The sequence below is a fragment of the Miniopterus natalensis genome, chromosome 10 (assembly GCF_054644295.1).
Source record: "Miniopterus natalensis isolate mMinNat1 chromosome 10, mMinNat1.hap1, whole genome shotgun sequence".
Classification (NCBI taxonomy): Eukaryota; Metazoa; Chordata; class Mammalia; order Chiroptera; family Miniopteridae; genus Miniopterus; species Miniopterus natalensis.
The window spans coordinates 66,327,769-66,355,041 of NC_142090.1; positions in this window are offsets into that span (position 1 = coordinate 66,327,769).

The window sequence follows — 27,273 nt, forward strand, 5'->3', positions numbered from 1 at the left end:
CGGCTCACTGCTTTCCCATGTGTTCCTAGAGTGCCAGAAACCTCAGTCTCCCTCCTGTTGCTGCTTCTATCCTAAGCCCTCCCTGTTTCACTGTCCCCAGTTTTAATAAATGTGCTCTCGAAGTCACCTGAACTTGTGTTGTGAAACATTTCCTACTCAAACTCAAGAACTCACACATGGCAGGCCATCCTGAGGCAGACTCGCTCTGGCCTGGTCCCTTTCTGGTAACAATATGACATTTTAGAATAATCAAAGTTCTACGATGACAGAGAACAGACCTGCAGTTGCTTTGGGCAGAAGTTGTGGGAGATTGACTACAAACGGAACTTTTGCCGTGATGGGAGTATTTGTATCTTCCTTGTTATGACAGTTAACCTGAAAATGAAAGACCAAAATGAGAGGCAAAAAAAAAAGTGAAATTCAGTTTGCTTAACCTAAGCCTACTTTTGTTTCTGATATGGGAGGAAGAAGGGAAAGGAAGCAAGAGCAATGGAGATAGAAAAGTCTCTGCCTATCACCTTCTTACTCCAGTATTATCTTATTTTCATGGTCCTCTCTCTTCTACTCTGGGGAACATTTTGAAATTAATTGCTTACTCTGGTAGTATATTCTGAGGAGCTAGAGTGAGCATGAGAAAGTCAACATTAAAATGACCATTGAGCCCTAGCTGGTTTGGTTCAGAGCCTAGAGCGTCAGCTTGAGGACTGAAGGGTCCCTGGTTTGATTCTGGCTATGGGCATGTACCTCGGTTGCAGTTGCAGGCTCAATCCCGGCCCAGTTGGGGCTCGTGCGGGAGACAGCCAATTGATGTGCCTCACTTCTCTCTCTCCCTCTTCCACGCCTTCTGAAAAACAATGGAAAAAATATCCTTGGGCGAAGATTAAAAAAATAAAATGGACATTGGCGATAGCCATTCTGACAGGTGTGAGGGGAATATCTCATTGTGGTTTTAAGTAGCATTTTCCTGATGGTAATGATGTTGAGCATGTTTTCATGTCTGTTGGCCATCTGTATATCTTCTTTGGAGAAGTGTCTATTTAGACCCTCTATTTAAAAATATATATCTTTATTCATTTCAGGGAGAGGAAGGGAGATGGAGAGAGAGAGAAACATCAATGATGAGAGTCATTGATCAGCTGCCTCCTGCAGGCCCCCGACTAGGGATGGAGCCCGCAGCCCGGGCATGTGCCCTGAGGAATAGAACTGTGATCTCCTGGATCCTAGGTTGATGCTCAACCACTGAGCCAAGCGGCCGGGCACTCTACCCATTTTTTAGTCGTATTTTTTTCAGTTTATTTTTGGTGTTAAGTTGTATGAATTCCTTATGTTTTGTTTTTTTGATCCTTACCTGAGCATATTTTTTCCATTGCTTTTCACAGAGAGTGGAAGAAAAAGAGAGAGAGAGAGAGAAACATCGATGTGAGAGAGACATATCGACTGCTCGCTTCCACATACGCCCCAACCAGGGCTGGGATGGAGCCTGCAACCGAGGTACGTGCCCTTGGCCAGAATTGAACCTGGGAACCTTCAATCCACGGGCTGACACTCTAACCACTGAGCCAAACCGGCCAGGGCCCTTATGTATTTTTGATATTAACCCCTTATTGGATGTCACATTGGTCAATATCTTCTTCCATTTAGTTGGTTGTCTTTTGGTTTTATTGATGATTTTCTTTGCTGTGCAGAAACTTTTAAATTTGACATAGTCTTCTCCCTTTTTTTTGGTTTCCCTTGCTCAAGGAGACATACCCCAAAAAATATTGCTAGGACCGTTGTTGAGTTTACTGACCATGTTTTTTTATAGTAGTTCTATGGTTTCATGTCTTACATTTAAGTCTTTAATCCATTTGAGTTTATTCTTGTATATGGTATATAAAGTGGTCTAGTTTCATTTTTTTGCATGTATTTATGCAGTTTTACCAACACCATGTGCCCTATTGTATATTCTTGCCTTCTTTGTCATAGATTAACTGACCATGTAAGCATGGGTTTATTTCTGGGCTCTCTATTCTGTTTCATGGATCTGCGTCTGTTTTTATGCCAGTACTATGCTGTTTTGATTGAAGGGATTAAGAAGTACAAATCAGCAGTTATAAAAATATTCATAGGGATATAAAGTAAAGCATAGAGAATATAATAAAAAATGTTGTGATAACTGTGTATGGTGTCAGATGGGTACTGGACTTATTGGGGTGATTCCTTTGTAAGTTATACAAATATTTAATCACTATGTTTTACACCTGAAATTAATATAATATTTTATTTCAGCTGTAACTGAAAATTTAAAAAAATATTTTTAAAGATATAACATTCTAAGGGAGCAATAAGAGAAAAGGTTGACACTAAGAAAAATAAAAAAGTAAAATGAAAAGGCCATTGAAGAACTCAGTAAAGCTCTATGCTCTGAATCAAACCAGAGAAATTTTTATAGCCTCTCAAAATTTTAGTAAAGAGAATACGTTTAGAACAATGGGACAGTTAAGTAGGGATGATATATCATTTTCATTTTAGACACTGAAAAGCAGTTTATACAAATGTCTGAGATTCCATCTTATACTTTTACTGAATTAACATTTTGTAAGCACAGATAATTGTGTTGGTTTTTCTTTTTCTTTTTTAAAAAATTTTATTACCTAAATATGTTGTTTTTTTTCCAGTTTAATGGTAAATTTGATATAAATATTTGTACCTTTTAAGTTTCTGGAGCATTTGTATAATAACACAGATCATTTGACTTCATCAAGCCTTACAGATGATGACTGTTTTGCATGGACTGGTAAAAATATACTTCTGTGGCATCGAAAAAGACACTTGGAGGTCTCTTTGAAAGGTGAACTGCAAAAGTTACTCCTGCTACTTTCTTGTTCTAGCATAAGAGTCGTTTTTAAGTCTAAAATGTAGTATTTTGAAGGTGAGTGGAGTAAAAAGATATGGCATTAGTACAAATTACATTTATATAAGTAAAGAAGAAATAAGCTTTTTAGAGTCATAGTTGATATACATGATTTCTGATGAAATCAGGGGGCAAATCGCATGATCACTCTCTTGCCCCGTTTTGCTCGCTGAGCAATGTCCTCCGGTTACTCATGTGTGTGCTGACTCCTGCATAGAGGGTCCTGGGCTCCTCCATCATCAGGTGCCCTGCCAGGGAGATCAAAACAGAGTTCATTGTTTCTCAGCTGTTTGGGAGGAGAGTTTGACTCCATAAATATTTTATTAAATTCATCTTATGTGTCCGGCTCAATGTTAGATGCTGGGGGTAGAATGGCGAGCAGGCAGACATGCTCAGTGTCTCCGGGGGTTCCAGTTGTCAGCTGCACTCGTCCGTGAGATCATTGGAGCCTTGTGTCAGGAGAAAGAACGCTAGTGCCCATTGCCCAAGGGCCATCACGCCTGGCCCAATATACCCACAGTGGCAGCAGGTATACAGCTTAGGTTCTCACTCTGGTCATTAATTATATACTTTGTTGAGCTAATAAGTTATACATTTTCAATAAGGTATACTTTGAAACTGGCTTCTGATGTAGCACAGTAATGGCAAACTCGTTTTGCTAATGGGAAACCTGATCTTTAAAATCTTTTCCTGGTAGAGCAAACAGTAATTTAATTACAGTGGAAACTTGTGTACAATTGAGTTATTGAAGTGTGCATTGAATTTTTTTTTAATTCTGTAGTTTCTAATGGGGAATTGTGATCTTAAATATTGGCTTGAGTGGCTTAATTGACACCCATTCACCTAAATGAAATAAATCTCTAGTTGGCTAGAGATGATAACTCACTTAGAAGTTACCACAATAAATAAAAATAGGTTTCCCACATTAATTACCTGAAAATCTTTATTGGACAGTCATCAAGAAAATGACTCTTTAGGTAATTAATTACAATGCTAAGGAAGAAAAGCATTTGTATATTAAATGATCGTTGTATGGGTACAAAGGATAAGCAAATTAGATGACCTTATCTATTATCTGTTTTATCCATAGATTTTAAATTTTATTAGCTATTTAAGGCCTAAAACAAATTAAGATGAACCTGCTATAAATTATACAAGATGTCTAACAAGATGTTGATGTGAACATCAGTGTTATAAAGCGCTTATAAGAACCCATTAGAGCAACCTTGCCCTGTGTCTTCTGAGCATCATTTATATCTGTATCACTCGTTTCTGACATTTTATTAAAAATGCAGAGTCCTTGGCATTAATTACCCAACCCTATTGAATCGGGAACTCTGGGACTGAGTCATCAGCCACCTGTATTTTTAAACACGTCTTCCAGGTGATTTTTATGTATACTGAAATTTGAGAATTTTTGTTCTAAACCTAGTCAAAACATTTTCCTACCTCCAATTTAAAGTAAGATATAATATCTAAAGCTCTTGAGCTTGTTTCCTACAGACAGCATGGAATGGGAACCTGTTTTTACACTAGTGTTGTGGAATATACTATTCTCTGGATTCCCACAGCCAATGCACATGTACCGTGGGAACTCTGGGCTGGTGCCTTCAGCCTTGAAGCTATAGAATAGTAGTATTTCTCAGTGTGTCCTCCAGTCACCCAGAATCAAGTTCACCCTGTGGGCTGGCTCAAGGCAGGTCCTGGGAACCCTTCTGAGAACCTCCTGGGTTAGGATGTCTAATAATTAGATTGGGATCAATTTTTAAAAAAACACTCTGAAAATAACTTTTTACGCATATATTTAAAAATAAAAATGTTTCACTAATGGTCTATATTTTAAATTTTTTCAATTAATTTAATCCTCATGAATTTCATGTATTTTTAAGATATGAGAGCCACTACCTTTAATGTTAAGACATGTTTAATCCCTCAGTTTGTTCTAAGCTTCTATGTCTCTGGATCAACTTTGTTTATCAGTTTATTTTGTTTATTATATTCCACATATAAGTCAGATCATGTGGTACTTGTCTTTCTCTGACTGGCTCATTTCACTTAGCATAATACTCTCTAGTTCCCTCCATGCTGTGCCAAAGGCTAAAAGGTCCTTCCTCTTCGCAGCCGCATAGTATTCCATGGTGTAAATGTCCCACAGCTTTTTAATCACTCATCTACTGATGGGCACTTGGGCTGTTTCCAGATCTTAGTTACTGTGAATTGCGCTGCTGTGAACATAGGGATCTCAGAGGGAAGGCAGGGAGAGGAGTGTGTGTGGGGAGAGATTACTCAGGGAACTTGTGTGCTTATGGGTACGGCCCATGGACTCGGATATTGGTGTGGGGAGGGCCTCGGGGTGGGATGGATGTGGGGAGGAGGGGATCAGTGGGGTTAAAAGGGGGACATCTGTGATGGTCTCAACAATAAAGATAAAGAAACATTAAAAATAAAAAGACAAAAAAAGAAAAAAAGACATGTTTAAGACCAGTCCCAGGATTTGGAAAGTGACCTCCCAGGAATGAACTGTCTTACATTTTCATTGCCTTTCCCTCCGACTCCTCTCCTCGCGCCCATGGAAACTGCTGTTGCTGATGGCATCCTGGCCTCGCAGCCGGTACCTTTATAGTTGCTGTTTCCTCACTTGCCCCTCTTTTTGGTAATGGTACGTCCCATTGTACCCTACATAGCATGTTTCAATTGTGAACATTTTTCCAGTATCTGTAGGCAAATTTTTTTGGCCATTGTATTTTTGCATTATGGCTATATGTTCGTAATGACACTGATCATGTTGTATGTAATTATGACAATAGCCCAAATTGCTTTCTCTCCCTAAACAGTTTCCCCAGAACATGAGCTGCAGCTCTTCCTCTTACAATGCCCTGTGGTGGCCAGCACATTGCATGGCATGAAAAACTCCTATTACGCATATGCTTCTAAATTACACCCCCCCGCCCCCCGCTACATTCAGAAGAATATACCCAGAGGAGTGACATGCTATTTTGAAACAATTTCTTTAGTCTCTCACTAATGGCTTTGTTAATTATTTTGTTTGACTAATGGGTAATTCTTTCGCTCCATTTTAGGAGTCTATGTAGAACACATGAAGGGTAAGTCACTTCTTAAATGTTTTCTGTTATGTTTTTATTTCAGGTCTCTGCTTGTAGGAGGTTGAGGTAAGCATTTAGAACATGTTATCCTCAGTTTAGGAGAAACTAAGTGAGGCAAAGCACATTGGCCATCTTTCAGAACATTAGACAAGATACCGAGAAATCCCCAAACTTCCAATGAATGACATTCCATCACTCTTTATAGATACTAAACTTAAAATAACAGGTTTCTGTTGCTATAGATACCTGTGATCAATCAGTTTAATAACTATGTGAGAAAGACTAAGAAGAAAAAAATGCAGATAAAGCATTGCCATTTATATATTCAAAGCATGTCTGGCCTTGCATCAAATAATTCAACAGCATGTAAGCTTTTCCATTTTTTGCCTGTATATGATGAATTATTTCAGGTCCTCCCTAATGAGTAATCTCATAAAGAACTTTCCCAAAGTTCTGTCAATTATAGATGATCTCTATGTTAGGGAATGTAGGGTACTGAGATAAATTCTAGACAGCTTATGTTTCATTTTTTCCAGTTTCATGCTGTGTGAACTGAACTTATCCAAGGCTCCATCTTCTCAGCTATAGATGTGGGATAAACTGTAAAGGTCTCCTTAGAGGGGTGTTTTGTGGATTAAATAATAAGATGCATGTGAACCTGTCAGGGGCCTTTACTGCCTGGGCTGAGCGAGGCAGACTTAAGGCTGGTTGATCTTCAAGGTTCTATGGGAAGAAGCCATCCTTTTGGGCCCATATCTGGGAAAGGGCTAGAATCCGCTGGCCTTGAGCGTTACCTGGAGAGCTTCATTGCTCTGCCGAATTTTCCTGCAATTTGGCTATCATCTAACATGTTATTACTTCTCAAGTAGAACCAATTGTTTTAAATAAAAATAGGTTTCCCACATTTTGAACCAATTGTTCAAAAATGCCAAACCTCTTTTAGCTGACCATTACCTGCAAATGATATATAAGACTTTGTGTTGAAATAATGTGTATTTCTCAGAATACTGAAATTAGCAATTTGAAGGAATCTTGCATCTGACTCTAATTAAGGATTTCTTTCTTTCCTAACTGGCTCTCACAGTCACAGGAACATTAAGTGTGTCTCTTAAAACAGTCACATTTTGGATTTTAAGAAAAGTTCTGCAGGAATGAGCAATGTGAAATAATTTCTATTTCATATTTGTATGTTAACTACTTTCACAATAAACACAAGCTAATTTACAGTGAAAGACACTTATATTTTAAAAGGTAGTTAGAATATGTAAGAAAAGGAAGCTGCTCTTGTACTTTGAGAGTGAAATTAATACTCCTGATTATTAGGGGAAAATAAGTCTGAGACTTATGACAACCAAAGCAAAGTTAGGTATTATAATTCAATTTTCAAATAAAAAGAGAAACAATCTTTTGAAAAACTTTCCCTCATTCTAAATCCTAAAAAATTATATATAACATGCAGCCTATTAACCAGGTGTCCAAAAGAAATCCAACAGCAAGTGCACAATTTTCTTTTGTTATTATGATCAAACTCACCAGAGATTTTTCTGCAGAGGGTTCAACTAATGGCTCTAACGGAAGTAATTCAAGGACATTACTCAGAAAACCTAGAGAAGCACATAGCTAGATATCCTATTAGACGATTGTCCATAAATGTAATTTCTCTCAGCTGATCTTATGACAAGAGCCAGAGAGGACACAACGGGCAGGGCCATGCTTTGAGGTGACAACTTGTGCTGTCTGTGGTGCTGAGGAGAGCCCTTCCCTCACCCCCTCGCCTCAGGGATCACAGCTACAGCCCTGACTGGCCTCTGCATTCACTCGCATATGCTCCAATCCATTTTCCACACGACCACAAGCATCTCAAATTCAAATCTCATGTTGAAAGTTCTTTAATGGGCTCCCCTAGACTGTAAGCTACGAGCAGTCCTTTATGGCCTCTGCCTCCTCTCCGGGAGCTCACCACTCCTTCCCTCCCCATCCCCTTGAAGCAGCTGCTCCAGCTACTCGGACGCACTTTGTGTTTCCCAGGGAGAGGCAGGCTGGTCCTTGCTGCATGGGTCTAGTTCTTCTGCCTGGGAATTCCCTATCTCCCTGACTTCTTGGTGGGCCCCTCCTCTTTATTCCTTCAAAGATGCACATCGTTCAGGCAGATGTCCTAGAGCACCTCTAGACCTCTCCTCTGCAAGCCCCCAATACTTTGCATCTACTTACATCATGTCACTATTTGAGCCATTGCTTTATCAACCAATGTCCCAAGCTAGACTATAAATTCCCAGGGTGGGTGCTCTTACCTTCCCTCTGCATGGCCTGTGTCCCACCCACACCTGGCATAGCGTGTGCTCATTACATGTTTGAGAACTGAACCAATCTTGGTTATCTTTGAATTCCTAATGGTGGCAGGAGAGTATCTGTCACACAGACATGCTCAAAAAGTTAATACTTGTTGAAAGAACAGAGGTTGTCAGTTGAATAAGAAAAAGGGTGTTACATATGTAGGTCCCATATTTCAAACTTCATATTTGATATGAAAGTAGGAAATTTTAGTCTATCTTTACAGCAGAAGAGAGAGCTAAGTTGCGAGCAGGCAAGGCCAGTGGGTTCCCTAAGCTGCCTGAGAGTGGTTGGTTGAGGTTCCAGAGGTGACTACAGCCTGGGAAATGAAAAGTTTCCGAGCACCCGGCTCACAAAGGATCTTTACCCTCACTCCTGCAGAGCTGCTCGCTCTCAGCAGCACCGACATTCGTGACTTTACTAAACAGATCTATGGGCCCAACGTTGGAGGGTGACAAAATTCATAACATATGTATTTTTTATTTTGACCCAGTGCTTCCAAAATATTGCCTTGCTGAATTTCTTGTCCATTTAGGAATGAAAGACTAAAAGGTATTTGACTCTAAAAAAAGAAAAGCATAGTTTGCCAAGAAGACTAGGGCTTCTAAAAGAAAGGAAGGTGCTTTTTGAGATGAGTCCACAATACTGAAATATAATTGCTATATTATTTCTTTATTTGGCATCGTTTGGAGGAGCTAGAGTAATTGTGGCCTTGTGCTATGCCATTATTTAAATTCCACTCACTAAATTTCACCTTGACTCTACTCAGATAATAAAAATCTGGCTTACAAAAATGATAATGCAATTGGGGATTATGTAAGAAATAACATTTTAGAAACAAATGGCCATATGGCTCAATATCTGTGTTATTATTTAACTAGTCTATGAAATATCTAGGATACACGTGTAGGTGACTATGTGGGTGGAAAATTGAGAAAATATATTTTTACCCTAATGTTTCTTGCTTTATAAAAACTACAAACTTATTCATTACATGTTACACATATATTTAAGTATATTTCAAGGTTGTATGCTGTTATTTCTACTTGTCAATAAATATGTCACCATGTAATAAAGTTTTTTGGAAAATATTATGGAACCGGAAGCTAAAACATTATAATGGAGGCAATCAGGCATTAAGTAATGAAACCAAGTGTTATTGGAATAAGTTTTTTTTGTCTTTATAAAATTATCTTTATCATTTGTATTCTTTTATTTTACAATTTGACCAAATGGAAGAAATTCAGGCTACATTACTTTTACATTTGAAATCTTATCAGTAATTATCTATTAGTGATTGTCTGTATATTGATTATTACTGTAGCAAATCAGGTTCTTTAAATTAAAGAAGAGCACCAATTCTTTGTCAAGCTTGTTGACATAAAATGACATAAAGGACTTTTATATTATTTCTTATGTGAGTATGCTTTTCCAGTGATAGCCAGTCTACCAGGCCTTGCATAAAGAAAATGCTAATGGCGGGGAGTGAGAGGAGAGACTATTAAAAGCAATAGTACTTGGGAAAAGGGTCATGGCAGACAGCATTGACCTGAAGGAAGACCTGGTATAAACCTTAAATTCCAGAAGATTTTCCTTTCTGAATTATTACTTCTCGGGTTGCCCCATAAGATACTTACACTTATATAAAGTAGTTCACTAATGTTTACTTGTACTTACAGATTAAGGCAACATATTCTTGGAGCCCAGACAGATTGCATCTCTTCTACCATGACTCAGGACAGTTTTATGAAATTTATCATTTTTTACTAGCCATTTATGAGATGGAGAAAGAGTTTGAATTATGAGACACCTGTAGTTGAATACCTGCATATATTAAAGTGTTGCCACAGTGGGAGGACTTGTAACTTGGTAAGCTAAGGTGTCCCCTAAGTCACTCCTAGCCGCGTGGTGTGGGGCAAGCAGGGGCTCAGGGCACACCGCAGAGTGACGCCGCCCCGGTGGATGCCCACCGCTTCTTGCTATTGCCTCTAGGTCTTGGACAATACCCTTGGTCTTTCTGAGCCTCAAAACTGTCTGTGACATGTGGAAAGTCTTAGCAGTCCCCAACCCATAGGGCTGTTATAAGACTTTATAAATGAATATATGCAAAGCAGTCAAAATACTATGAATAAATGTTAGAACTGACCTCACTTGTGCAAAGATCATCCCGGGAACTTCAGACAACTTTGGGCGGGGAAACACTCCACCATATCTCATGCGAAAACTGAAGGGTGCTCATAGCGTTTTTACAGGATGCCGTAAGGGAGTAAGTCACCAGCACAGATTGAATGTTGGGGCATAAAAAGAGGTATATTTCTTCAACAGGGGAAGATATGGAGAGTGAAAAGCAAAAAAAAGGGAAATAAACCAAGGAGGGTATAGAGGAGGAAATTCATGCGAGTCTTGGAAGAAAGTTAAAGGCTCATTAAATGAATTTAAAGGAGCGATGGAGAATAAAAAAGTAGGAAATACACTTAATCAGAGCCGAGTTTAATTTTCCCCCCTTTTACACGAGAGGGACTCGTGCCTGGAGAGGAGATCTGTGAGCATGGAGTGTGGCCATCCTTTCCTGACTGCAAACCAAAGGGTCACTTCTGAAAAGGCAGGAGCACCCGGGGGAGGGCCCGAGACACGGGGAAGGAGAAGGGGGAAGCCTCTGCCTTCTGCCTTCTGCCTTCTGCTGGGAATTTCTGCGGGTTGTCCTCAGGGCGGGAGGGGTGGAGTGTCAGGGGACAGTTCCTGGGAATTTTGTGAGCCTGCCCTAACTTGCCTTGCAGAAAGCCAAGCCCAAATGCGAAAACGTCCTCTAGGTAATTTCAAGTTGGCTGCATTCTGGGAGAAAAGTGTGACGTTTTAAAAATCAGAAAATCTGATAACTTGTCCTAATTTTATAAGGTGAATGAACAATAAACTAGTTATGCTGTTTTGTCGAAGCTCTACTGAAATAGATCGTCTTTATTTCTCTTGGCTACCAGGAAGCACAAACATATTTATCCACTAACTTTCTTGTACTGTGTGTATAATATACAACCCTCTGTGGGGCTCAGCCCCCGCAACCCTTAACCATGGTGGGGAGCAATGTGGATTATTTCTCTGGGAACATATTTGGAAACTAGTTTTCTCAATAACATACTATACCCTTTGACATTCTAAGTCTAAGCTGGACTCTTGGCTTTCTTTTTCCTGCCCCTCCAGTTCCTCATGCTTTGCTGCAGAAACTAAAGTTTCCTTTAGCTAACTGCCCACTAGCCGGGAGCCTCACTCAGAAGCCCTTTGCTGCCCGCAAGTTAATACCCACGCTTTGTGCCATCTTAGCCACCGATCCTGTCCCTCAGTGTGCACATAGTTGTTTTATACTCAGGTAAATAGCCCACACCAAGAGAGTAGGGCCTGGCAACAGATGCTCTTCCATGTTTTGGGTCATACAGGTCGTCAGGAGATATAATGTCTTAGCCCAAAGAAATAATTATAATGGTATATGTTTAATTCTGTAGCAAGCTGGTAGAAGGAGAGGGCTTGGGCTGGCACACACTTATGATACTTGGAGTTATAGTTCTGAGTAGTTATCAGGTTATCTAGGGGAGAGGCTATACCTTGATGGGTAGCTTGCACCAGCCATGACCTGGGGTGACCATATAATTTCTATAAAATGGGACCTTTTTTAGAGAAAGGAGAATCTATTAATTATTATGCTGGATAAAAGAAGTAAACCAGGACCGTGCTAGGCAAACTCATGGGATGCATGTTTACTTTCTGGTAAGCAAATGGAAGCTAGGCATTAGTCTTATTCCAGCATTATAAATTCCTTTCTATCATTATAACTTTGAGCTCAAGGAATAAAAGGTTCCTGCTCTATTTACTTACTAACTGCGTCTCTAGAATGGAAGCCAGATTTATATAGCATATTGTGTCAAATAGTTAATGAGTTTTTAAGGAAGACTATATTTCTAAACTAAGCTTATTTGTTTATTTTTGCTTCAACATTTTTATAGTTTTATTTTATTGCATGAATATACATTTGTAAAGTTATGCAGTTCAGTGAAAAGAGCTAAGCCTTCAAAGTCTACAGAATCTTTGTTCAAATCTCTATCACTCTGTAGCTGAGTGACTATGGATAATTACAATGCTTTGCTTGTAAATGGTGGGAAAATACATACTGTATCAAGAAGATTAGTTCAGTGCCAGAAATATCAGTCCTCCATAGTAACTGTTATTATAGTTGATATAAGTATCTAAGAGTTTTGATTAAGGAGGTTGCATAAAAGTTTATTAGATTTACATTTTTTTTCCAGGTGGAGCCAGTATTGAAAACTATGAGGCAAGCTACATTCTTCAAAGATGTATAAACCCAATGAAGCCCCCCAACCATGTAAAAATTGTAGTAACTGTGAAACAGTGTTTTCAAGAAAATCACACTTGCCTGATGGATGGCTTTGGCATCGGCCATGTTTAAGTTTAAACAATCCATTTTCAATCTGGCGGAACTGAGACTATAATAATAGAGCTGGCTTGGGAAAATATGTCATCTTTGTCATATCATCAAAACCAACCCCTTTCATTATAAAATAGACCCTTAACATTTTTCTTTGAAGAGTGACAAAAAGAAATAGGATGGAGGACAATTAATTGGACTTTGGCACATGGCCAACCTTTGTTTAAGCATGAACAGTCTTGTAGTGGTCTCAGAAGACAATTTGGCTGATGCAGAGTATTAAATCGATTTCTTAACTAAACACGGGCTATTGGATAGGGAATCACTCTGCACATTAATACTCAAAGCTGGAAAACACGATATGAATATGACAAAGTGTAATTCTCTTTGTCTAGCTTTCAAAAAAAAAATGATTCAGAACTGATACAATTATTTTGATTCTTTCACTGTCTATGAATGTAGAGTTACAGTATTGCACTTAACTGATCTATATGGTTTTCAAGAGAGAATTGGTAGTTTTCTGTAATAAAACATCCTACATGCTATGTTTAGAAGGGTCTCATAGTAACTACAGAGAAGATTTAGGATACATAGCACAGTGGTCCTCAAAATTTAGCATGTGTCAGAATTACCCATAGGGTTCATTGAAACAGAAATTGTTAAAGATGTTGCTGGGGTAACTGGATGCCCACATGTGAAAGGGTGAAGTTGAACTCTTATGTCACATGTTATACAAAAATTTACTCAAAATTAATCAAAGATCTAAATATGAGTTAAAATTATAAAAATACTTAGAATAGCAATAGGCATAAATCTTTGTGACCTTGGATTAAGCAATAGTTTCTTAGATCAGACACAAAAAGCATAAGCAATAAAAGAGAAAATGAACTGAGTAATATCAAAAATATTTATGCTCCAAGGAATGTTATAAAGTGGAAAGACAACCCATAGAATGGGAAAATTTTGGGCAAATCTAATTAAATCTAATAAATTTATATCTAATAAGGTACTCGTATAGCTAGAATAAAGACATAATTATAACAACTCAAAATAAAAAGACAATCCAATGAAAATATGGGCAAAAGACTTGACTAGACACTTCTCCAAAGAAGAAAACCAATAAGCACCTAAGAAAATGTTCAGCATCATTATCCATCAGGTAATGCTAATCAAAACCATAATAAGATACCACTTTATACCCACACGGATGTCTGAAATCAAAGTGGGATGACAAGTATTGGAAAGAATGTGGAGGAAACAAACCCTCATCCACTGCTGCTGGGAATGCAAAACGTGCAGCTGCTTTGGAAAACGGTCTAGCGGCTCCTCAAAGTATTCAACATACAGTTACCATATGACCCAACAACTCTGCTCCTAGACAGATATACTAGAGAAAAATGAAGATGTACATCCACACAAAAAGTTACACATGGATGTTCACAGCAGCACTATTCATAGTAGCCTAAAAGTGGAAACAATCCATTTATCCGTGAATCGATAAAGTGTGGTCTATCCATACAATGGCATATTATTGGCCAATAAAAGGAGATGAAACGCTGGTGCCTCCTGTAACATGGGTGAACCTTGAAAACACTGTGCTTAATGAAAGAAGTCAGACACAAAAGGCCACATATTGTGTGATTTCATTTATAGTAAATGTCCAGAAGAGGTAAATCTCTAGGGTCAGAAAATAGATTTGTGGTTACCCAAGGGAGGGAGGGTGAAGGGGTTGAGAGTGATTTAAGGTCTGCAGGGTTTCTTTTTTAGGAGATGGAAATGTTCTAAAATTAATTGTGATAACTGTACAACTTTGTGACTATACGAAAAGCTTTTGAATTGTACACTTTAAATGAGGAAATTGTATGGCATGTGAGTTATATCTCAAAGCTGTTAAAAACACACACACGGATCGCACTGGCCAGGTGGCTCAGTAGGTTGGAACATCATTGTGTGCACCAAAATGCTGGCGGTTCAGTTCCCAGATGGGGCAAGTACAGGAGGCAACTGATTGACGTTTCTCTCTCACATTGATGTTTCTCTCTCTCTCTCCCTCTCTCCCTCCCTTTCCCTGTCCCCCCCCCCTCACTTTTTCCCTTTCTCTCTCTCTCAAATCAATGAAGACATATCCTTGGGTGAAGATTAAAAACAATAAAACACAGATTGCTTGACTTCACCTCCATAGTCTCTGAATTAGTATGTGTGAGGAGTCATCAGAAAAATTACATATCTAGTGAACTCCCAAGAGCTTTCAATGATGCCAGTCCAGGGATCACAATTTGGAAAGCCCTGCAGTGGAGATGTATAACCGTGGCTGGATATTAGGGTCCCTGGGGACCTTGATGAAAGCTGAATGCCCAGGGTTAAATCAGCATCTGCTCAGGTGAGGCCCCAGTAATTTCTAAAGCTCCCCAGGTGATTCAGACCAGGGTACAATAAAGCCTGGAATCCTGGAAAAATTAACATCAGTAATTGTGGGAGGCGATGAGTCAAGTGCATCAGAAAGATAGGCCTGTCGTCTCAACTCAGAAGTACCTTGTACCCCACAATATTCCAGATACAAAATTAGTATAAGTGGGAGCTAAGAAAAGAATTCATTCAAATACTATGTTGACAAATAAGTGGAACTGACCTTCCACTTCTCACTCAGAGCACTAACGTATCTCAAATGCAAATAAAATTCAACACATCCTTCAGGTACCCACTTAAAGGCACTCCAGATTCTTCTCATTGCAGGTTTCTAAGATCCTATAGGACTCTTTCTTCTTACGTAAGTGGTCCTGCCCTAGAACAGTGTTGGATTCTGCTGTTTCTCTTCTCATCATATAAACAAATACGTTCCTCTTACGTTCTTTAGAAAACAAAAGCTTCAGCAGAAAAGTTAAAGCAGTGACAAGGACTAGTTACTATCATGCCCATTGTCATAGTTTTCTAGACGTTCAGCCCAGGTACGTGGCACAAACAAAGGTGTAGTCAGGCCGTACAGGCCAGGGACGCGCCTGGCGCGGGAGGGGCATGCTGGAAAGCCAGCTAGGGCAGTAACAAGTTCCAAGGACGTGGTGATGAGGCGGGGTTTGGCCCTCAGGCCTAGCGTGGAGGAACAGGGCCTGGCATTCAGACAGACGGGGAGCACGCAGGCGAGTTGGCTCAGTAACAAGACTGGTGCATGCGGGCTCATCCAGGGGCAGTCCTGCCAGGCGAGTCAGCGCTGCAGGCGCAGGGGAATGCAGTGGGAGGTCACATGCTCTGAAGAGCCCCCAGATCACCCCAAGCTTCCCTTAATGCGCCACCTTTGCCATATCTTCCTAAGGCTGGCCATCTGCCGATTGATATTTTAATCGAAAGAACAAGAAAAAAAAAACATCCTACCTGTGGAGCTGGCTAATACCTGATGCCTTCAAAACTTGAATATCAACTATTTTTGAGTATTCAAATTATTTTGATTCCTGAAATAATTAGATAAATCACAGGTGTCAATTTAGTCATGATCTCAAGGTTCAGTTTCATCAGCTTTTCCCTGGTTTTAGGTCTAAACATCAATTTGAAACAAAACAAGAACAATAAAAATCTAAATATTCTCTTTTCTCTCCTCATTGAACGTCAGCATCTGTTTACTTTCCGCAATGCTCTCTGCTCCCTGCTATTTCTGGGTTTACCACATAGATCTGTACAATGAAGCAAATGCTTTGCTATTCTTGATCTGGCTTAATGCAGGCATTTCTTTATTTAAATATGCTTAGTACACCTGTTTCCATCGAGTTATTTTTCTCAGTTTCTAATGACCTAAAGGTAGCACACTTTTAGGTTCTATTCTAGTAACCACTCTAGTGTGGACTCCCCAGAGGGCATAACTCTCTTTGCACCCGTGTCCTGCACCTGTTGGCCCTTTATGGTGTGAGGGACAGCCATCCTGCCAGCTTTCTGCCTGGTCCTACCATTGTCTCATCTAAGCTCAACCATCGGATCCTTTTGGATGAATCTCCCAACTTTTATTGGCTACTGAGAGGGGTTGCTGGTTGTCTCAAGCCCCTTGTGTCTCATTTAGATCTGGTAGCACCACTTCTTATTCTGGCCAGTTCTACCCGGGCTTCAACCAGCTTTGGGCGGATGCAATAGGACAGCACCTCAGCCTCCGATTTTGCAGCATCCTCTCTCACTCCCTGCCCCAGGGACTTTTCTGACTGAGCGTGTGGCAGCCAGAGCAATCCTCTTGGCACCCTTCGTGGCCAATGCAGAAGCCTGGGGGAGTTAATGCCCAGGCAGCCATCTCTGACTAATGGGAAAGGCACCCAATAGATAAATGGTTCCTCTTTGTCTCCTTGACAGTCAGTTCTTGAGATAACTTTTGTAAGGATCCCCCAAAGTTCCCCCAGCTTTAATCACCGGTTACCCATAGCTGTGGTTAACTAGGTAACCCATCCCTTTATCTGCTTGCTTGCTTTCCTTGTGGGTTCCTTTCCCTCACATCTGTTCCCTGGGATGGCATTCCCAAATAATCTACCTGTAAAACACATTTGTCTTACGTATTATCTTTGGGAGAAACTCAGGCTGAGACGCGGACACTCCTTTTTTATTGTTGGTTTTCGCTCTCCTCTTTTTGTTTCGGCCTGCCTAGACTAATCTCTAGACTCACTTTCCAAACAGTTTTCGTTGCCCTTCTGTCTTATCTGACTCATGAGCCGCCTGTACAGAGTATACTTAGATTGTTCTTTGCCTACACGTTGGGTTCATCTTCTGGATTTAGGTGTTTCTAAGGAGCCTCTGTGCATCCTAACCAGCACCCAGGCACATTATGCACCACAGATTCTCAGCTTGGCCTGGCCTGTGGACAGTTTGTGCTGTTGACCTAACATTTCCTAGCGCAGACACCCTTGGGCTCCTAGGTAACTTAAAATACTTTGAGATGATGATGAACTTGATAAATCCCAGATGAGTTTAGGGTGAGCTTGTTAGAGCTGAGGACTATTATAACCCAGTATGATCTGCATCCTGCTTACCTCTCTAGCATTATCTTTGGCCCCCGCCGCGCAATATTCTAAACGTTAGGGCAACTAGGCCTCTGTTTGTTCCTATAAACTACCATGGTTTCTCTGAATTTATATCTTTCTACACCTCTTATTTTATTGCCAAGTTGCCCTTATTTACCAGCCCTCCCCACTCTCATTCTTGCCCTCCTTTCCAATTTTCATTCTTCATTCTGTTCATTTTTACTCAGACTTCTGACTTTAGGTTATATGCCCCTTTCCAAGGACCCCTTTGTGATCTCCATAACATACTGTATAGACTTGCCATACTGGTTGCAATTGCCTTTTGAATTCTGTGTTTTTTTCTGAATTGTTCTTACTGAAGTTTCAGGGTCAAGCACAGAGCCTGCCGCACAGTAGGCATCAATCCAATTGGATGGATAGATATTTGATCTAAAGAGACATTGCATGTTATTTCCTTTCCCCTCTCTTAACTCCCCTCCAATTGTTTCATTGGAATATCTATCAGATTTACCCTGGAAGCAAAAATGACAACCTGAGTAAGGTATGACTGCTTATAGATCTAAATTTGGATAAAGATTTGAAAGCGAGTCATGAGAAATTTTCTCACTTGCTGAAAGTCTCTTTCAGGCTTTTGCATATTCAGAGGAGATTGAATTTAGCCGCTACCCATATAACAGGAGGATTTTTAGTATTTAAAATGATTAAAGAAAAATATTAAAAATATAATTGAGTCATAGTGATTTTATTTCATTCATTCCATCAGGTATCTCTTTTCAAACTCTCTTACATAGAAAGGAAGAACTGAAATAATTACATAATATTATTGGTGGAAGAATGTTCATCATTGCCAAAACTAGACTTTTTAAATTTATAATATTAAAAAACAGAAAAATTAGCCAAACATTATAATAATTAAATATTTATCTTGACTCAGAGTCATTCTCAAAAGAAAACAAATGCTATGCAAGGCCTCTTTAGGGGACAAACTAACAATTATTCATTCACTGCCCAGAAAACAACCCCAGAGTCAAGTTAAAATAAATAATAATAAAAAAAGCCTGTGACATTATCTGTCTCATTTGTTAACTAACTAGACTTTTAGCATCAATACTTGATTTTTAATTTTTATAAATACTTCAATGTCTTTAGTGACTATGCAGGATATGTTTTTTAAAATGTACTAGCTAGACAAGAGAAGAAAAGAACAGTTCTGAGGATTATAACTGTGCTTCAAAAATAGAAAATAGGTACACCTATATTACTGAAACTTGAGTTATTTTGATAGAAATTAGAATAAAAAGAGAAAATTACTATCTGTGTTTAAAGAAAACTGGAATAACATTTATGGAGAAGCAGCCTGGTAATTTTGTACAGTTGCCATACCCCTTGATAGAACTAACCACAATATTGAGCATGTAAGAATTAAAATATTTGTTTTGCGTCTCACCTACCCCCACATGTGGTCTGTCCTCTAGCAATTTGCACTGTGACCCCCTTGTTTCTCCTCTAGCCATATGTATTGAACAAGAGATGAGCACCTGACTCAAGTAGACCAAGCAGGTATTCTGACTCTAGAAGTGGAACTGAGACCGAGAGACAACCAGAAAGTATGAATATGTATCAGGCGTTGTAGCAGTAAAGTTGGGAGTACAGTATAGTCATGTCCAACACAGAAAGGGAGAAACAGGAAAAGCCCACCTAAAGAGAAAGGTAAGAATGGAAATAGCATTCTGATGAACTTCTAGTTTTGCTTACAGATCTTTCTTAAGACCCGGTTGAAGCCTTGCCTTGGTTCCAAGGGCTACTTTTTTAACCTTGAAATAAACTCTCCTACCCCTTCTGGGAGCTGGAAGGAAGCTAAAGTGACTTGAAACTTCTAGGAACTCTTGCCATGGGAACTGAGAAAATGGAACTGGAGGAGCTCAGGGAGCCGTAGGCCATTATTGGGTAGGCAATGGTCCCAAGATGTGGCTCTGAATCATTTCTCAAACTATTATCGACATTTTATTTCCATTCTAAAATGAGGTTAATGGAATTCTCATAGTGAATAACTCAGAAGTTTCTCTTATGATATCAACTTTACATAAGTGGAATATGATGGGACTAATTGTTAAATCAGTTCCTTGGGTGGAATAAGTGAATCGGGTCTTGGTCATTATTTGCTTGACTTCACATCTTTGTCTTGCTTCAAAGAATTATAATTTTGCCTTCCATATACATTTTCAATAATTTAAAGGGAATATATCACCTAGAATTCTTGAGATAAATGAGAGACGAAAATGAGGCATCTTTTTGATACACTTGATCATCTCAGGTTTGGAGTGGGGGATATTAGAAGAGAGATGAGGGGCTTGAAGAATGTGGAATATACTCTGAGGGTAATTGCATAGGAATTGACAGTTGGGCAGTGTAAATATGTATAAAGAGCCGTTGGGGCCTGGTTAAAGATTTGAATGGGTAGAGATCAGACTACTTAGGTATATTTCTTTTCTTACCTAAAGGCAACAGATTGCTTTCTATTTAATAACTTAAGTCACTCAGGTTATTGAACATCTAATATATCAGTTCTCTTAGAAATGTGTATATTTTATAATCTGCTGTCTGGATATTCAGTAGCTCAGTTCGTACAACATCAAAATAATAATTTTTGAAAAGAAATGTCTGATTCTTCTGAAACCATGCTCCCATTACTTCTTTAAATTCACATCTAATAAATTAAACGGATAGCTAAAAATGATTTTACTTTATTTTTCCAAGATCCATAGCACACTATATTATTGAATTATGTCAAAACTGTTAAATATTCTTCAATGTGTTATTTCATATAATAAAACATCGAAAGAAAGATATAATTTTGAAAAGTAATTTTCTTTTTCTAAAATATTTTTTTGTATTTCAAGTACAGTTGACATACAATATCATTTTGGTTATAGGTGTACAGCATAATGTTTAAGGTTAAATGTATGTAACCTGTCATCAGTGCTGGTTAAAATAGTATTTGAAGTGAACTTCTTTAGAAACCTTGAAGATCTTTTTAAAATCCCTAATGAATTCTTTTCAGAAATACATGTATTCATTTCATTAATTATATGTCTAACCCTGTAAACAGACTAGGAAAAATCAATTAATTGAGCCTGAATAATTTATCACAAGTTTGTTCTGTTTGTCACAGCCATAAGTCACAATTATTGGGAGGTAACATATTTTCTAATTGTGTAGCCTCAAGTGGTCCTCTAGCTCAGGGAGCACTTCCTAATGTGTAGTAAGGCCCCCACCCCTCAACTGATTTTTTTTGTTTTGTTTTCCCCATGTTCCCTTTTTTCCAACCCCCCTCCCTTCTCCTCATCATCATCTTTTTAATTTTTTTTTTATTTGCAAAGTGGAGTATGATTTCTATATGCTTGTGCGTATTATAAAATTTCAAGTCAACTGTGTGTTGAATTGAAAATAGGAAAAATCTTGCTGAAATAACACCGGCACATGCATTCATTAAACTAACCTTAATTTTGCCTCCTTAAGTATTCCTATTTTGACTACATTGACATATCTGGACAAATTGCAACCATGGAGTAATAATCTCAATGTTTAGGAAAAGTTTTAGTGAATCAAAAAGTCTAAGTTGACAAAGTAAAGGACAAGGTAAGCACCATTTTATTATGAAAATCTGTAACTGAGAGCAAAAGTAAAATGATAATTGAAAGTGATATACTTAGACTAGGAAAGTCCCTAAAAGGAACAAAAAATCATAGGAAGCATCCACTTTGCCAATATTGTCTGGAATATTTATTTATATTCTAAATTAGTAGTAAGTGTCCAGAAATATTTTATTTTTTATTTAAGCAAATTTGTCTTCTGACCATGAAGAATACTCAATACCGTCCTCATGTCCTGACTATTTATTCAGCCTTCTAATTTCAGAGCCAGAAAAAAATTAAAAATATCTTCCCTTGGCATTTTCTCCCTGAAGTTTATTTCTTCTCTGCTCTGCTTCCTTCTTTTTACATATTTTGGTCCTTGGCCTGGCTTCCTGGCAGCCGCCTTCTTGCTTCTGCTTTCTCTTGCCTCTTTCCCAGGGTGAGATCATAGTCTTCCCGAGCACATTGCTAATGGCATTTAGATGTGGGATTTGGACAGAAACCTACACTGAAAAAGTCTACGACATGATGATTGAAAAGAGACCTACAGCACAATTTACTTTCCATGACGAGTGCTTTGCTATTCTATTTTTGTCATTTTGGTAATCTGTGATGATAAATAGGGCAATTGTACTAAAATCACCACTCCCTGCAAGTGCCCTGTGTTCAACCTCACCACCTCCCTCCCTCATCAATTATTTTTTTCCCCCAAAAAGCTCACGATGGGATTCAGAGCATTTAAAAATACATGATTTAACTTCCAGGATATAAACAGGATATGTTCAAAAGTTCCTAATTGCCTCCAAATTTTAAAATGTCCTACCTTCCCTACATGAAGAGGTATTACCTAGACCCCAGTATTCTATTAGAAAAACAAATTAAGAAAATTCTCTGTGAAACTTCCTGTGGAAACTGCTTTCTGAGCGATGTGCTAAGAATGGATTTTTCATGAGGTCGGTCAGCCTCTGAGAACCACACAGCGTACATACCACTGAGAGACGCAACGATGCTCGTTTGATGTGAAATGCACCCTACGCAGTGCCTGGAACAAGGTAAACATTCAATAAAATGTGAATTCGCTCTCTTTTTTCCTCCCTCTTCTTTCCCAGCTGTAAGTCAGAAATATTGCCCGAGTTATGAAAAACAAAACTCAACCATGCCACCTCTGTGCTTTAAAATTTTTCAATGGCTTTGTTCACCATCTACATGATACAGTTTGAGCTCTTGTGTTTTGTAGGCCTTTAATGCTTGAACTTCCAGTTCTTATTCCTAAGATTCCTAAGAAACAAAGAAAAAAACAAAAGATAAAAACTTGGTTAAAAAATTGTTTCAGGACAAAGCAGGCCTTTTATTCTCTCTGAACATTTATCCATGGTGTCCCTTCCTCCTGGAATGCCCATTCCTTACCTTTGTGGTCACTACCCTCCCCCCATAGCCCCTCCTTGGGTTTTCACTTGGTTAATTCTTCATTATTCTTCAAGAGCTACATCAAAGTCATTTCCTCAAAGATGCCTCCCCTGACACCTCTCCCTCGATCTGGGTTCTGTCCCCTTACCAGGTATATCTGATCTTGCTGTTACACCACTTTTTGCATACTTTATTGCTGCTCTTACCTCACTGCTTCCTTGTATCCTCACCTGAGAGAGAGAGAGAAACATTGATCGGTTACCTTTCGTAGGTGCCCCAGCTGGGGATTGAACCCGCAATCCAGATACGTGTCCTGACCCAGAATCAAACCAGCGACCTTTCGGTGCACAGGACAGTGCTCAACTAATTGAGCCACTCTGCCTGGGCTCATTGCTTCACCGAAGGCCTCCTGTGAGCTGAGGACAGGGACACTGTCCTTTAATCACTATGTCTCCATGTACCTCAGACCTAACCCGTGCTTAAAAATCCTTGTTGACTAGATGGATGTTGAGATGTGTGGTGTGGGGGAGGGCTACACTCAGAAGCTATTTCTGAATTAGAATCCATAGAATTATTCGAAATGAAGCTACTTACATGCATGCTTCTTATAGGAGACATATATTTTCTTCCAACACTTGAAAATTGAGAGGTTATATAGATTTTATTGTCTTTTGAGGCAGAGAGGTGAGAGAGATAAGTGAAGGGAACTGTAACTTTTAACAATAAAAACTAAGGGTAATGATCAGCGATATGCTTCCATGCAGCATTACTGCAATGCCTTTGGCTTTTTAAGCCATTTTCCCAGCTGAGTGATTCTGGGATATTTTAAATCCATGATCTCATGACTCTACTTAGCAGGGCTCTTTTTTTTTTTTTTTTTCCTGAGTGCTTTATAAACTAACTGACTTCCACTCTCCACAGTGCAGAAAACATGAGGTCAAGAATGAATAGTGGGCCCATTTCCTGCGAAACAGGTTCTAATTTGGTCTGTTAGCGCCCGGCACTGATGACTTCTCCATGTTAGTGGAGAATTGTGGGTATTGTGTGTAATTTTTATGATAAAAAATAAGACCGTGGCATCCTTGAACTAATGAGGCAAGAGAACAATTGGAAGGGAGAGCTCTTCAGTTTCCTAACAGGTAATGGTAGAAAATGAAGTACAATAAATATACTCCAAGCTTTGATGAAATATACTCCAAGCTTTTGATTAATTAGCAGATTTGAACAGCCTTCCATAATGTGACAGCTGTTCTATCGATCCACCTAATTAGGGATCATGAAAGTAAAAAGGACTCTTCTTCACTTTGATGAATGAATTTCCCCTTGAGTCACTTAAACTGCTCTCAAATGGATACTCAGAATCCCGTTGGCAATGTTATATGTGATGTTCGATATATGTATATATGCTTACGCGAGGCATGTCTACTGCATATTTTTATTTTACTTTTGTTAGAGATGAAGGCGATGGGATACAGGGAAGGGACAATGATTTCAAACTGTATAATACCCCATCAAATGCCCTGCCAAGAGCAGATTTAATTATTTAGAGCTATCGACGGAAAACCCATCTGACATCACCTTCATCCATTCCGTGCTTATTCCAGCATGAGGTACTATAAAAAAGACTGACATACTACATTAAAATTTACAATAGCTGGGAGACCATGCGTGAGGCGTGTGCGATCTTTCTTAAGCAATTCTATACAGCATAAGAGATAATCCCAGGTGCTAAATTTTAACCTCAATAAAATGGCTTAGGAGATACTAAATAAAAGAAAAACACATGAGAGAGCTACAAATAAGCCACGTGTGACAGGCAGGGTGTCCTTTTTTGCAAAGGGGACCAGGGTGGGGCGCTGCCCAGCCTGGAGAAAAGCAGTCTGCAGCGAGACGTGCACATCGGCCGGGTCGGCGGCCTATCATTCCTGTTTCTCTCTCTCTTTCTTCCTTTCCTTTTCCTATCTTCTGCTTAGTCACATAACTTGGTGCCATTGTGAAGCATATTAAAATGCTGTGCTCCGTGGGATGGTCAGGTGGCATAAGAGAGCATAATATGAAATTCAAGTATTTGAGAAATTGAGACACCTAGGAGTGGATTTATATTTTAAAAAGAAAATAGCAAATAAAGCGTGACTGCTTTTCCAGTGGTTAAAAGCTTATTTTCCATAAAGTAAGAAATAGCATGGTGAAAGCAAATAAATTATTCATAGTGGGTATTCCAGTTCTTTAGAAAGCTGCTTGGAGAATTTGAGTTTTGTCTAATTGCAAATACTTCATTTGTGAATTAAAAGACCAGAAGAAGTGTTAGCCTAGCAGTTGGACCCGATAGAGTAAGTAGTTCAACATCTGCATCCCACCCATTCTAAAGTTCTTCAGTAAATAATATTTTTCACATTTAAAAAACCGTATAAATGAAATGCTTGGCTACTTTGACTTCACTGATGGAGAGTTTTTAGATAATAGATTTTTTTTGAAAGTCCTAGCATCTGGTGAGTCATTTAAAGGAAAATATAAGCCCCCCTGCCTTTTAAATAGAATATTGACCATTTATACAGACAACAGGGGACTTAATATACATTTCAATGTACTGGGTTATTAAATTTTACAAGAAAAAACTTAGTTAACCATGAAAATATAAGAAATTATATTTTTTGCTCAAAAGCAAGAAACATATCATGATCGACCTGGGGACACGGGCCATCTTAATTATGAATTTGTATCTGGCTGTGGTCAAGCTGTACGATTTTATAAAAACTACGTATCCGGAGCAAAACACTGTACAATGTTCAGTATAGTGCTAGAAACACAATGCTTTCAGTGTACAAACTTAGGAACCTCCCAGGACTGGAACATTTGGGACTCTAAATTATGAATAATGACGGAGGAGTCAATACAAATTTGTTTCTTTTGATAAATATTTTTTTATTTATAAAAATTCACTTTTCTTCCCTCCTCATAACAATTATCGCATGGTCAACACTATGAACATTGTGAAGATGGTTTTCTTGAATATTCATTTGAAACTATGTATCTTAAATAATTACAAATGATATTTTTTTTCAGTTGCGGGAATGTTACCCAAGTAGCAAATGTTTTAAAAACTGGACTCTATTTCCAAGTCCACTGAGCAACTAAGCAGAACAAAGCTTTTGTGTGGGGGATACTGGCTCTGCCGGGGAGTGCTGGGCTTTTTGAGGCTCTAGGATGTCCTTGTATCTGGTGACCACACCCTTCGGATCATCCTCTAGGAAGCTGAGGTGTGTCTGAGCTCAGACTTGTTTCTACCCTGACGCTTCCCCCCCTTTCTCCCTCCTGCCGTCGCTGGAGGAATTGAGCTTCAGCCCTGCTCTCCTTAGGCCTTGCTTGGTCCTCTCTTTCATCATGGCCAGCAGTCCAGGTCTTGGGGAGCTGGGACAATGTCTAGGCCACTCTCTGAACTTCCAGCAGCTGTCCCCCGTCGGCCCCCAAGCTGCCATGAGTTAGTCAGAGTTGTCCTTTCCCTTTTTAATCTTGCGCCTGGGTGTTGAAAGGGTAGCTGCTCAGACTGTACCTCCTGGCTGATACCTGGCAGAGCAAATTTCTTTCTCGTTTTGGTTTTCCTTCCTGCCTTTTGAGGAGAGGATTTGTCATGGATTTGGACACTGTTCCTGAGCATCATAACCCTTCTCCTAGAGCACTTTGGTGAATAATCCACACCCTCTGTTTTCATGGGGCCCATCGTCAGATACGTGGTTGACTCAGATGGTTCTTCCTTTGATCTTGAGCCCGTTCAAATGGATGACAACCACAATCATGCTTCTCTAGACTTCAAAGCAACAATAAAACAGAATCTTTTGGAATTACAAGTCCTCTTGTCTCATAGGAAATTAATGTTAATGTTTCCTTGTATTGTGAGCATACATAGATTTCCCTCTTCAGTCGATTCCTAAGGAAGACCTTGAGAAAAGTCCTCGGACGTGGAGTGTTGGACACCCGAGCGCCAGCCCAGGCTGGGTGTGCTGCTGATTTAGCTCACTGATCAGATGTGCGTTAGTGAAGCATTCATCCCCGCTGCCTAGGGCTTCACGCACACATGACAGGTTCTGGCAGTGGCCTGCATGGTATGCAGAATATATGTGTTGGGCTTGTCCCCAACACATATATTTTATATAACTAATATAATTCATAGTGTTTTAAAACTATGGATATGTGAAAGGTAAGAGTACATTTGTCTAAGACTGATCTCCCGCAAGCTGGCGTCTTGGAAAAAGAGTTTCCTCCTGCAAAATACCTTAGAGACCAGTGATGGCTTCCTGCTGGTAGCGCTCGTCAGCCGGCAGGCTTGGAACACCACTGCCCCACCAGGCCAGGCAGGGGCTAGTGCTCTCCCCAGCAGGACGCCTGATGGGATGAATCCTGCTGGAGGCGTCCTATGTTTTACACCTTCAATCTGAAGGCTTGGGTGCCTGACCATATGAAGGACTACACTTAGCTCCACATATGCTAG